The sequence below is a fragment of the Diabrotica virgifera genome, chromosome 1 (assembly GCF_917563875.1).
Source record: "Diabrotica virgifera virgifera chromosome 1, PGI_DIABVI_V3a".
In the NCBI taxonomy this organism is placed as follows: Eukaryota; Metazoa; Arthropoda; class Insecta; order Coleoptera; family Chrysomelidae; genus Diabrotica; species Diabrotica virgifera.
In genome coordinates, this window is record NC_065443.1 from 139,800,731 (window position 1) to 139,812,047 (window position 11,317).

The following is an 11,317-nucleotide window of genomic DNA, read 5'->3' on the forward strand; positions in this document are numbered from 1 at the left end:
GATTTCATTTGGGATATCCGAAAGTGAAGTGGAGGGTAACAACTAAATCCAAATTTTCATACAATTCGGTGTTGACCTTGAAAATTACACGGTATCACCGCATTTTATGTTCATTTACTGACCTTTAGTTATATTCCATGCAGGCTCTTATTTCTTGTTAACTTCAAATTTGAATTGTTCATAAATGGGTTGTCATTCAATAATTTTACATATCGCACCTCCGCAAGTCAAAAAAGCAAAGTTTCGAGAAAACGACGTTTAAAGTTTGTCCTACAACATTTTTGGGTTTAATTCAAAAACTAGAATAGTAACTGTTTTAGTCAGTTACAATGGTTTTTGAAGCTCTATAAAATAGCGCTTTAGTACAGTGAAACTTGGATAATTCGAATCTTAGGGGACCGTTAAAAAAATTCGAATTATCCAAAAATTCGAATTAAAAAATAAATCAACAAAAACAAGGATTACCTACAAAAACATCTGCAAATGATAAATATCAGTAGTTGATCAGCAAAAAAACAGTAGTTGATCATTTTCATTGCTTGGAGATGTTTTTGTTCCTATTCTTGCCCGAATTTTGTCAACCTAAAAAAATGGGCTAACAAAATTCGGCCAAAAATACCAATTAAAACATTTGAAAGCTATAAAAAAGACCGACTTTCTTTTTTTCCAAAGAGATGACAAGCTTCTCAGTAATGACAAAAGATTCTAAGATATCCAGAAAAGATAGCAGAAAAGTTCGAATTATCCAAAATATAATTCGAATTATTCACGACTTTTTACCATTACTTATATAGGAAATGCTAGGGACCAGAATAAAAATTCGAATTAAAGAAGATTTCGAATTATGGAAGTTCGAATTAAGCAGGTTCCACTGTATATTAAAAATAAAAAAAATTTTTTTTTTTGTTGTGACACTATACAGATAAAATAACGAAAAATTTACGAAATATTATTTATCAAAAGTGACACTTGCAGTACGGAATATAATATCATTATTATTATCTCGTTAACAGCCTTGTACTTTTTAATGATGCAACTTTAAATACAAGTAACAACATTAGACATAAAATACTGCAAAAAGAAAAATAAATAATTGAAAAATGTGTCACTTTTCTTGAGCACGTATGCAGATTGTTTTGAATAAAGTAATCACATACACTGTCTTAACTCGACAAACGACGCTTTATACACATCTAATGCCGCTTCCGCATTGGTAAATTTTTCGTGCGTACTAGCTGTTCGTCGCAAATATTTGCGTGCTCGAAGTAAATTGTGCTAGTGTGGACGTATTCGTGGCATAAATCGGACGCAAGAATTTTCGACGCACACAACGCACACGCTCCATCGGTTATCGTTTTCGAGCGAAGATCAAATGATTTAAGCACCGCGTCCTCACTGGTAAAAATTTGTGACGGAAATTCTTGCGACGAACCATTAGTTCAATACGCACGAAAAATTTACCAATGCTGACGCGCCATTAGATGGACAAATGCTTTGCACAAGTCGATATGTGACACTAGTCTCATCTAACGATAAATACTTGACCCATAGACGTGACACTTTGTGAGATAGGAGTTTATAGTTTTATTAAACTGTTGGTGCAATAAAACAGATTTTAAAACTTTTTAAGTTATGACACTCTTTGAGCGGAGGTGCGATATGTATATGACTTATGTCTTAATTTCGTGATCTGCCCCTTAATGTATTGTTTGCTATTCTGCGGCGTACGCCCTGTTTTCAATATGTTTCAATATCCTTTATATCAGTGCCGCCCAAAATCCCGACAGCCAAAATCCCGACAGCCAAAATCCCGACGGCCAAAACACCGACACGCCAGAATCCCGACAGGCCAGAATCCCGACATATCCTCGCATAAGTAAAAATTCCGACCACTACATTTTGTTTAGTAACAAAAATTAAAAAACAGATGGCCATAAACAAAAAACAAGAAATAAATGTAATTATATGTTAAAAAGAAACTTATCAAACCTGTCGGGATTCTGGAATGTCGGGATTTTGGGCTGTCGGTATTCTGGCGTGTCGGGATTTTGGCCGTCGGGATTGTGAATGTCGGGATTTTGGCTGTCGGGATTTTGGGGTAGACCCCCTTTATATATTATGTTAGGAAAGGAAGGATTCATTTTTTTTAAATGTGGTCTAGAGGTAATGAAGCACTCAACTCATTGAGAGAAAAGTGGTTCATCTTAGAGTTTAGTACTTCATTACCTTTATGTTACTTTGTGTCCGATTATCTGTTCGCTTCTTGGTGCTTTACTTCATTTACTATTTGGATGTCACTATTTGGATGTCACTATTTGGATGTCACTATTTGGGTGTCACTTTGGATTCACTTTTTGTGTTGAAATTCTCATATTATGCGTGTTGCAGTAGCCATACTCATTTTATGTAATAATAATTACAGCTGTGTTCTTGATTGTCAGCTATCTCCCAACGCTTTAAAGGGCCTGTCTAGTGGTCTCTTGCCTGTTGGTTTTGAATCTTTTGCTTTTTCGTCGTCTACTTCCTACTTTATAAATAGGCTCATACCTGTTTTAGTTCAGCTTTTAGCCTCAATTGACGTTGTTTGACCATCTTTTCCTCGGTCGTCCCAATGATCTTCCATGGAAATACTATCTTTTTGCTTCTACTATAAATTTACATAATATAATCAAAAACAATAATTTGTAACTTTTTAAGATTCCCATGAATCATGAACTAGTTTTAATGTAACTGGGGTAATTTACATTGCAAATTATTAGTCAACATTTTCCCCGGAAACTTTGCGATATTTATAGATGTGTATTTTATCTTGTAATGGATTTAAATAGAATTGTATTTTCAGTTAACCGATTTGGAGAAACAAGTAATACGAAGACAAATACTACTACAAATAGTACTATGCAACTCGATAATCGATTTTTAGTAGATATTCCTTGTAATCCACCTAACAGGATGATCAGAGGCAAATGTAGAACAGTTTACAATAACCGATAAAATTGTTATAGAGGGAAAGGTAAGTAGTGTGTTCGTAAATTGCTTTTCAGTTTTTAAATTTATAAATTGTATTAAAAGTTTTGGTCTGTTTCTGTCTGAAAGTTTCTTCATTGACTTAATATTATACATTGTAGTGTCTTCGTAACCCAATACCAGGGAAATAAGCGAAAAAAGACTCTGTTCGGGCTTTGGATAATCCAGGTATCTGATAACTTTTTTAGTTATTGTAAATCTATAGAAAGAAAACCCAACTGTTTCCTGCCGAGAGTTCGGAGCCGTTTTGTAGTTATTAACAATTTAGTGCAAAAAACGCGATTTTTTCAATTTTTTGCACTTTTTTAGAAAGCTAAATAGTTCACAAAAAATTACAAAATTTGGTGTTTTAGAACATTGAAAAAGTTGCAAAATGACGATTGTTGAAAGTTAAAATATCAATTTTTTACTTCGCAAACTGCTAAGTAAGGCAAAATCGTTATTTTTTTTTATTTAGTTTAATGCCTCGACAACTAATGGCCATTAACATGTTACTGTTGCTTTCACAATCAGATAGTGTAACGTGTAATGTGAGTGTGTTGAGTAAATGTCTTGTTACTTAGTTAAGTTGATTTCATTATTTTTACAAAGAGACGCTAATTGTATCCGAACGTCTGCGGTCCTTTAGGTGAGTACCGATCCCACAAGGATAGAAATTATTTTCACTTAGTAATTTTTAATAAATAAAAGAATTCCTACCCAGATGAGATTTGAACTCATGACTCTTGGATCAAAGGTAGGCTCTCTTACTACTGAGCCATAGGTAAAATCGTTATTTGCTAATAACAATAATTATTATTCAAATTTACCTATAACTTTAAAGTTGGGTATTGGGGTACTTAACAAACACTCAAAATTTCAGAACAATCCATTTTTGTTTAAAAGTTATTGTATTTATCCAGAGAGCTGTTTTGCAATAATATTAGAAAATAATGAAATACCGTAATTCTACGCTTATCAAATTAAAGTTTAAAAGTTAAACTATGAATCTATCAAAAGGTTAAAAAATCATTTTTATAACCAAAAATAGTTTTGCGCTAATTTTAACGTATATGTATAATAACTTATTAACAATCTTTTATTTGTAGACGAAACATTTTTCCATATTCTAAAAGCTGGCAAGTTTACATACACGAATTTAAACATCCAACAAAGCTATTCTAAAACGATTAGGAAAAAGTAGGGTTAAGATTAAACTTAGCATTGTCTGTGACTGTTACAAATAATAGACCTGGATCCCGCGTACCAAAAAAAGTTGATTAATAGCAAGCTGAAAATTTGTTAATAGCTTACCGGTGTCTAGTCGGACAAACTTTAATGCACGGGAACACTGGAACAGGGGAAGTTTTAATTGTGGAACACTTTAAAAATTTGGAACGTCAGATTACGAAAACGTTCCATGTATTTTGTCGGACAAAACTTCCAATTGATTTGTTACCATTTCATTAAACTCTCGTGCAAAAATCAGTCTGGTGTTTATCACAAACGGAGCATTTTAATGAGTGGAACACGAAGAACATATCAAATGACAAGAATCATGTTGGTTAGTAATAGCAGTCTGATTTTTGCACGAGAGTTTAATGAAATGGTAACAAATCAATATTGGATGTTCTGTTCGACAAAATACATGGAACGTTTTCGTAATCTGACGTTCCAAATTTTTAAACTGTTTCACAATTAAAACTCCCCCTGTTCGAGTGTTCTCATACATCAAAGTTTGTCCGACTAGACGCCGATAAGCTATTAACAAATTTTCAGCTTGCTATTAATCAACTTTTTTTTGGAACGCGGGATCCAGGTTTATAAGGCTGAAGCTGAAATGAAAATTGGTTGGATGATAATGTTAATGACTATGTATCTTGTTGAGGGAAACTAAAAATCAAGCGTTTATAAATGTTAATGAACCTCAAAATACTGTGTTTTTTTATCTCAGGATCTGATTGATAGATTTTGATCTTTTTTATGATTCGTATGTCCTTTTTGCGTAGGTATATTACAAATATGCAATGTTTTAATAATATGATAATTAACAAACAATCTAATTTGTTTAAATTGATAAAAAATATATTTTTCTGAAAAAATTGTATTTTTTGTTTCAGTTGTAATTAATTTCTACTGTATGATAAAACTTTAAGTCTCTATCTTTAAAATGAAACTGATTACTTTTTTAATTAGTGTGGGTGTGAAGTAAAAAAATAGTTCCTTATTTTTGTCTAATCGTTCCAGAGTTCTATTTCTTTAAAATTTGTGGGAAAATTACCTGCTTTTCGAATATGTAAACATATTTTTCCTACAGATATTGTCAATAATTTTGCTTTAGGATTTTCGACTATCTATAGTAAGTAGTTTTTTATCTTTTTTTAATATATAATATACCTACTGATGGCAAAAGTCTTCTACTTTCATTTGGCATTCTCACAAATTACCCTATATCCACTATTTTGTGTCTGTTACAGCAAAAAAAGTCTCTAAGATAAACAAGTAAAATAACTTTTAAACTAATTAATAGATTACGCTCAAATTTTGAGTATTTGTTTAGTACCCCAATACCCAAATTTGGGTGAAATATTAAAGTTCTAGGTTAATTTTAATAATAGTTATTAATAAAAAATTATTTTCACTTATTTTGCAATTTGCGTGGCAAAAATTGACTTTTTTACTTTCAACAATCGCCATTTTAAAACTTTTTCAATGTTCTAAAAAACCAAATTTTGCAGTTTTATGGTAACTATTCTATTTAGTTTTTTAATGGGGAGCAAAAAATCGAAAAATCGCGTTTTTTGCACTAAATTGTTAATAACTACAAAATGGCTCCGAACTCTTAGCAGGAAACAGGTAGGTTTTCCTTCTTTAGGTCTACAATAACTAAAAAAAGTTGTCAGTTACCTGGATTATTTCAAGTCCCGAACAGGGCATTGAGAAAAATCTTACTTCCCTGGACTACAAGTATTTAACGTACAAAAAATCGAAAAAATCGCGTTTTTTGCACTAAATTGTTAATAACTACAAAATGGCTCCGAACTCTTAGCAGGAAACAGGTAGGTTTTCCTTCTTTAGGTCTACAATAACTAAAAAAGTTGTCAGTTACCTGGATTATTTCAAGTCCCGAACAGGGCATTGAGAAAAATCTTACTTCTCTGGACTACAAGTATTTAACGTACAAAAACCTAGTGATAGGTATGGGGCATAGGTATGGAAAATTATTTAACATGTTTTTAGGTTCACGCCAGCTTAGTCTGTATATATTTAAGACGCGATAAAACCATTTACCCGTACGTCATCATTTAAAGCATACGAAATAAATCGATGATAAGTCGGAAATTGAAATTTACTAAACGCAACAGCAAGTGACAGTAAGTGACTTGCTGTTGCGTTTAGTAAATTTCAATTTCCGACTTATCATAGACTTATTTCGTATGCTTTAAATGATGACGCACGGGTAAAGATTCGCGGACTCAACATTAGGAGTATTGTTTTGCCCGTATAATATGGTTTAAATGTTATTTTACCCAGGTTCTGAAACTGTTTTCTTGTGAGATGTTTAGGTTAAATATTGTATTTGTGTGGGATTAGATCACGATTGATTATATTCAAAGTTACATCATTTCACGTTTGTTTTTAACGTTTACACACCGGAAATATTAAAAAAAAGAGATTAATCTCGTGTTAAACCGACACCCTCGAAGAGATCTACCAATAGTTGAAATCGCTCCACCAACCATCACCTCAGAAGTAGAATGAAAGAAGTGAGGAACGGATTGAAGACACCTCTCCTATGACCACTAAACTGAGCTAAGCAGACTAAGCACCAGAAATGCGCTGAATATACCTATGGCAAGCGTTAACTACCACAACATAGTTTGTCACTTCAGCAGCAGATTGACAAATTGGAACATATCAAACGAATAATTGGTCCCTGAGTAAATCAACTTAAATGCCTGCCACTGCCACTTAAATACACAAAGGATGTTGCACTTAAATCAACATAAAAGCACTAAACAAATACAAAGATGCTGGTTTTACACAAAACAAACCCTTCAAACCCTGTTGAACGCTGTAAACAACGAATGTATTGCAAAGCTCCTAACAATCAATGTAAAGAAAACAAAATGGATGGTGGTCGGAGAAATTAATATCGAAGACTCAGTACTAAAATTAGATAACAAAATCCTGGCAAGGGTGGAACACTTTAGATATCTGGGTAGCTGGATTGACTGCAGAGCGGAAAGTGATAAAGAAATTTCTACCAGAATAGAACTTGCACGAAAAAGCTTTATTACCTGGCGTTCTCTATTATGCAGTAGAAATCTGTCAATAACCACACGTCTAAGAGTATTGAAGTCGTCTGGTCCGTTTTGTTCTATGGATGTTAAACTTGGACTATAAAAGTGAAAAATCTCAACAAATTAGAAGCGTCCGAGTTGTGGTGTTACCGTGGCATGCTCAGAATCTCGTGGACAGCACACATATCCAACGAACGTGTGCTGGAGACCATGTACAAAGAGCGACAATTGATCAACGTCATAAAAATGGAGAAGGTTCAATACTTCGGTCATATAATGAGAGGACCCAAATATCGCTTACTCCGGTTGATCATTCAGTTCAATATCGAAGGAAACGCAGGGTTGGAAGAAAACAACTGTCCTGGCTGCGTAATATTAGACAATGGATAGGTCGAACGGTCGAGAAATTATTTCATATAGCTGCCGACCGTGAAACATGTCATCAGCTTGGTAATACGACGATAGACAACGCTTGAAAACAAGCACGGTACACAAAGAAGATATCTTTTTGGAAAAATTTCCGTAAATGAAAATAAAGACCATGGAAATAACAAACTGAAATGCCAACAACAAACTAAGACTTCAATAAGAAAAGACTCTGGTAGCTGGGCTCGTAGTGATGAAGGCAAAGCAATCATTTTTGAGGAACATCTTAAGTCTGTATTTCAACCTCATCAGAAAGAAGTTCAAACACGACGAAAACCCCATTTTAGACATGCTGGACGCCCCAAATCAGAGGAGTCCACCGATTAAAAAAAAAAAGAAAAATTTGTGAAATCGACACCCCCATCGAACAAGGTTGTAACTCATTTTTAGCGATTTTACAGGAGAGGCAAAAAACGAAAACAAGAATTTTTAAAAATTTGTAGCTAAATGATTGGACCCTTTTACACTAATGTGATATGATATTTATAACATATTAAGGGATTACTGTGAGATGTATGCTTTGCAATTTTATTAACTATTAAGAATCTTGAGTTTGATTGAGATACAACCTTGAGATTAAACATGAGTATTCGTAGAAAAAGGTTGTAACTCGACTAACAACCATTTTACACTCCCCGTGTTAATTATTTTTCCCGTTTAACTAGTAAAAGGTTGTATGTTTTGAGTTATTTGCAATATAGCTAGGAGAAATTAGTTTTTGTGGTATATTTAAACAAAATATCAACTCACAGTTTACACAATTTTAATTGGAAATTATAAATTTTACAATAACAATAATATTCAACACAACTTCTATCACTATGAAAAAATCGTGGTACAAAATATCTCAAATTTTTCGAATTTTTATTACGTATTTGTAAATATTTAATTTTAAACCATTTTAGTTTATTACTTTACTCTTTTACTATTAATATCTACTTCAAAATTAACATGTGTGCCCTTAAATGGGTCAAAATTTAGAATATGCTTCTGATTTATTTCATTTACGGATTTAGGCTTGCCTGATGCTTTGGCATATCGTATCATGGTTAACCATTGGTGTGGAGCATATACGACTCAATGTTTTTTCTGTTTTTCTTATAAGGGCATGCATTGAATAACCCTCGTTTTGTGAATGTGCTATTTCTAAAAATACATGTGTAATGTTAATATTAAACTTTTTCACTACATATAAGTACGTAGCAAACACTATTCGATACTTATTTTGTCCACCGCAACTACCAAAAAGAAAAAAAACTCCGTAAATCCGTTTTTACTTCTATTTCGATAATTTGACTTATGAGATGCACCATATGTTTGAATACGTTATAAATTAAACATACGTGCAACAAAGTTGTAAATGATTTAAAAACCTTGTTGATCGTCAAGTATAAAGAAAGTAAATATTTTACATAGGGAGTATCCAGTGTTACTGCCTTCTTCAAGCTAAAATGCAACTTCTTATTAGCCAAACTATTGAAAATTAAACTATGTCGTTTATATTGACGTGTGCGCAATTTTTTGCTGAATTCGCCTGTGTTGAAATCTGAAAAAAAAATGTAACTTGAGTTACAACCTTGTTCGCTGGGGGTGTCGAAATCACAGAAGTCCGTGCACAATTAAATAAAAAAGCACCCAGTTATCATCTTATCACGGGTCTAATACTAAAAAGTTTTTAGGGTAAAAGGCTAAACTATATCTAACAATAAAACACTGAAAACGTTTGTTTTCTATACTTCCACAAAATTTATTATAACTAAGTGACTACAGCTGTTTCGGCAGAGTGCCTTTCTCAAGTGATTTAGTTTACTATGGGTTTGCCTTTATAAAGTCTTTAACTGAAGAGGTTGAGGAGTGGGGAGCTGTTTGTCTCGAGTTGGTCATTCAGAATTATATCTGTATTTTTTAATTTATTAATTTCCATAGATTCTAATAAAGATAGCTTAAGGCCTTTATTTTGAATATGCAAAATTTGAAACTCTTCATTAAAAGAATGATTATGATCTAGAAGGTGAAGTGCGTATGTAGAAGTGTCTGTTTTTCTATTGTTCTATATTCTAATATATTCTATATAGTATATAGTATATAGTATATAGTATATAGTATATAGTATATTCTAATACTATATATTTTCAACGCTATCATAAAAATTGGTTACTTTCCTGTCCTGCGGAAACTAGTGGAAAGTAGATAAAATAATTATGGTACGAAAACTTGGCAAAGACCCAAATGAGGTTTCATCATACCGTCCGATAATTTTCTACCAACTCTCGCAAAGCTTTTCGAACAGATCTTTGTGCTTAGAATCGAACCTATATTATCTTAGAAAATACCTTAATAAATACCAAACTACCAATTTGGCTTTAAGGTAGACTTCCGCACCAAGCGACCGAGACAGGAGACCGCGAGAGGCGACAGATAGGTCGCGAATAGACGATAGTTGGTCACTGGTCTCGGTCGCGGGCTGCAGAACTACCCTGATATAATTGCATTGAGAGCAGTCGTGGGGAGACCTCGCCTATCTGTCGCCTGTCGCGGTCTCCTGTCTCGGTCGCTTGGTGCGGAATTCTACCTTTAGACAAAATTTTGGTACTATCGAGCAAATACTTGATCGTTTTCTGAAACGTTTCCTAAATGTTTCCCACTCAAGTGGTAAGCGTACAATGGCGCCATCTACTTGGATGGGCATGAATGAAAAGAATTTATTAATTATCGTTTTCTGCTCATTGTACTACCCGATATTTGCTCTTAAACTGAAATCTTATGTCATTCCAGCATAATATATTATTATTCTAGATTATTTATAATTTTATTTTAACAGCACTTTTCTCTTTTTAGATAAATCACCCTCAGAAGACTGTGGAAAGTACAATTCAGATAAAAGTTTCAATATATTTATAATTGCCAGCTTGCCGTATTTACGTAAAAAAGCTTTAACGTGATATGTTGATATTTAATTTAATTTTAGTTTATAAGTTAAAATAAATTAGATGTAATGATATTTATTTAAATAAATAATACAATTTAAAGATTTCCTTTAATATATTATGTAAATAAAAAAATGTATATTTTTGATGCATTTAAAATTTTTTAGCCTGATACAAATGTGCCAATCCGTAGACGATGTCCACTATCTATACTATATTTTTTTTCTTGTCTTTGATGATACCGACAATCATTTTTTCTGTGGTTTGTATGACTTAATTTTTTTGTTGTGTTTTGTTTATGTATGTTGTGTATGTTTTGTTGTGTTCTGCTAAATTTTTTTACATCTTTAGAGTTTGGATGCTTAAAATTTACTTCACTCCTTTTAGGCTGATCTAAAATATCTATAATTCTATTGTTATTTATATTAGAACAAACTTTTAGTGGTAGCTATTGATTATATGATAGAAAAATTCAAGAAAACTTAAAGATAACATCTCCTTAAAACCACTGTAACGTGTGACACCACAAACCATACATACTCATAGACGTTTCACGTAAATTGTCAAGGTCAAGACCACAAACCATACATACTCATAGACGTTTCACGTAAATTGTCAAGGTCAAGACAGCAAATTAGTTACCATTCCAATCCA

At 32.8% G+C, this 11,317-nt stretch overlaps 1 long non-coding RNA gene across 1 annotated transcript in view; it reads left to right on the top strand.

The window, feature by feature from the left end:
• The window catches only part of LOC126881006 (uncharacterized), a 32,787-nt gene extending 22,022 nt beyond the window's left edge, over window positions 1–10,765 (top strand). The window contains exons 2-3 of the long non-coding RNA XR_007696706.1: window positions 2,843–3,013; window positions 10,575–10,765. This is a non-coding gene — a long non-coding RNA (uncharacterized LOC126881006). The remainder of the gene's footprint in view (window positions 1–2,842; window positions 3,014–10,574) is intronic.
• The last annotated feature ends 552 nt before the right edge of the window (window positions 10,766–11,317 follow it).